This window comes from Ailuropoda melanoleuca, unplaced genomic scaffold (assembly GCF_002007445.2).
Source record: "Ailuropoda melanoleuca isolate Jingjing unplaced genomic scaffold, ASM200744v2 unplaced-scaffold3238, whole genome shotgun sequence".
NCBI classification, from domain to species: domain Eukaryota; kingdom Metazoa; phylum Chordata; class Mammalia; order Carnivora; family Ursidae; genus Ailuropoda; species Ailuropoda melanoleuca.
In genome coordinates, this window is record NW_023203148.1 from 1 (window position 1) to 3,061 (window position 3,061).

General features: G+C 45.7%; 1 pseudogene; it reads right to left on the minus strand.

Annotated features, from left to right (window-relative positions):
• Positions 1-1,023: 1,023 nt before the first annotated feature.
• Positions 1,024-2,006, minus strand: LOC109490474 (annotated as a pseudogene).
• Between the last annotated feature and the right edge of the window lie 1,055 nt (positions 2,007-3,061).

Below are 3,061 nucleotides of genomic sequence, written 5' to 3' on the forward strand. Positions count from 1 at the left end.
GGCTGGGTCCCCGATGGTAAGTGCTGCGTGTGTCTCCCTGTAACTTCGTGGCCACACCACACATATGCCACCAACGCTGCTTTCTGTGCTGTTTGCAGGGGAGTTACGACACACACGGGCCTTAAATTACGGGAAGAATAAAGACAGTGGTGAATGTGATGGCCAAACAGAGAAGATCCATTAGCAAATGAGTGAGTTAGAGTTCTGTTTATAGTCGTGTTATGAATGGTTTGTTTTCTTAATCATGACCCTATAACCAAATGTGCGTAAGCACTAACTGAATAATGTGCCTGCTACTGGTTGAGAACTGAGCGATGATAAATAGAGGAGGACTCCCAGATGGGGATCTGGTCAGCTGCTGGAGTCCCAGCCTATCAGCAACTCATCAGAGTGGACCTTTTTTTTTTTTCCCCTCCCCTAATTTGTAAGTTTGCAGGGAGGGGGGTAGGTGGCAGCTAAGACACTATTCTTTTCTTCCTCCCAGCCTGTGTGACATACATTTGACAATGTGACACTAATTATAGGTGTACAGCATAGCAGTTCCACAACTCTGTGCCTTGTGCTGTGCTCACCCCGAGTGTAGCTTCTGTCACCGTGCAACGCGATTACCACGGCATTGACTATACTCCCTGTGTTGTATGCCCCTATGTACTTTGCTTTCCGTTTCTTTAGGAGACATATCTAGAAAAATGATGCTACAGCTAGTGTCAGATTACTGCCTGGGTTCTCTTCTAGGAGTTCTGTGGTTTCAGGTCTCGTGACATCCAAACACATACAAACATACTCATTTTATTCCTGTGACTTTTTTTCTTTTTGGCTGTGTACAGTATACTTTATTTATGGTTTGTGGCAAACTTGGGCTCCCCTAGTCCCTCCCTTTCTTCAGGGAGTCTGAGATGGAAACTGTGTAGAGGTCGGGAGATTCTCAGTGTGTTGGGGGGTGAGTTAGGGTGAGGACTCCCCAGCAGCTGAGGACCTTTCTCTTCCTCTTGCTCTCACGGGACCCCGGTGGTCCAGGGGCTCTTACTCCTTGGAGGCCAAATGGACCAGAAGGTCTGCCACCTGGTTGCCATAGCCAAATTCATTCTCATACCAGGAACTGAGCTTGGCACAGTGGTCATTGAGGGCAATCCCAGCCCCAGCATCGAAGGTGGAAGAGTGGGTGTCACTGCTGAAGTAGCAGGAGACAACCTGGTCCTCAGCGTAGCCCAGCATGCCCCTGAAGGGGCCCTCCAAAAGTGTGCTTCACCATCTTTTTGATGATGTTGTATTTGGCAGCTTTCTCTAGGCAGCAGGTCAGATCCACAACTGACACACCGGGGATGGAAACGTGGATGGTCATGCCAGTGAGCTGCCCATTCAGCTCAGGTGATCTTGCCTACAGCCTTGGCGGCACCAGTAGAAGCAGGGATAATGTTCTGGGCAGCCCCTAGGCCATCACACCACAACTTCCCAGTGGCCCCGTCCACAGTCTTCTGGGTGACAATGATGTCATGGACTGTGGTCCTCAATCCCTCTACCATGTCACAGATGACCTTGGCCAGAGGGGCCAAGCAGTTGGTGATCCAGGAAGCATTGCTGATAATCTTGAGCAGGTTTTTGTACTTCTCATAGTCCATGCCCATCACAAGCATGGGTGCATCAGCAGAAGGGGCAGAGACGGTGACCCTCTTGTCCCTGCCCTTCACGTGAGCCCCAGCTTTCTCCATGGTGGTGAAGACTCCAGTGGACTCCACAAGATACTCAGCACCAGCATCACCCCATTTGATATTGGTGGGATCTCACTCCTGGAAGATGGGGATGGGCTTTTCATTGAGGACAGGTTTCTCGTTCTCAGCCTTGACTGTGCCATTGAATTTGCTGTGGGTGGTGTCAGACTGGAACATGGAGACCATGTAGCTGAGGTCAAAGGGGTCATTGATGAAGACTGTATCCATTTTGCTCGAGTTAAAAGCAGCCCTGGTGATCAGGCCCCCATTGTGTTCAAATCCTTTTACTCCAGCCTTTACCCTAGTGTCTCAGGAACACAGCTGGCACTGCGCCAAAAGATGCAGCTGTCCAAAGGGGAGGAGCGGAGAGCCTCCTGTGACTTATTCCATACTGTAAGCCTGTTTCTCCCACTCTTCTTCACCCATCTTGCCCATCCTCCTGTCCCTCTCCCTTCTGGCAATCAATCAGTTTATTCTCTGTATTTATAGGTCTGATTCTGCTTTTTGTTTATTCATTTGTATTTTAGCTTCCACATATAAGCAAAATCATATGGTGTTTGCTTTTGTCTGACTTCTTTCACTTAGCATAATGTCCTGTAAGTTTATCCATGTTGTTGCAAATGGCAAAAACTCAGGCCTTTTTATGACTGCATGATATTGGTGTGGGTGTGTGTGTGTATGTGTGTGTGTGTACACACATGTATGTACCACATCTTCATCTATCAATGGACACTCGCTTCCATATCTTAGCTATTGTAAATGTTTCAATGAACATGGGGTGCTTGTATCTTTTTGCATTAACGTTTTCATTTTCTTTGAAAATTTCTTTGTAAATGCTCAGTAGTAAAATTATTGGATTATACAGTATTTCTATTTTTTAATTTTTTGCGGCATCTCCTTACCATTTTCCACAGTGGCTGTACCCATTTACATTCCCACCAACAGTGTATGAGGGTTCCTTTTTCTCCACATCCTTAGCAACACTTGTTATTTCCTGTCTTTTTGATTCTAGGCATTTTGACAGGTGTAAGGTCAGTATCTCAGTGTGGTTTTGATTTGCATTTCCCTGGTAATTAGTGATGATAAGCATCTTTCCATGTGTCTGTATGTCTTTGGAAAAATGTCTGTCTAGCCTCTGCCCATATTAATCAGGTTATTGGTTTTTTGGGTGTTGAGTTGTAAGAAGTTCTGTATATATTTTGGGTATTAACCCCTAATTGGATATATCATTTGCAAATATCTTCTCCCATACAGTACGTTGTCTTTTTGTTTTGTTGATAGTTTCCTTCGCTGTGCAGAAACATTTTATTTTGATATAGTCCCAGTAGTGTATTTTTGCTTTGATTTCCCTT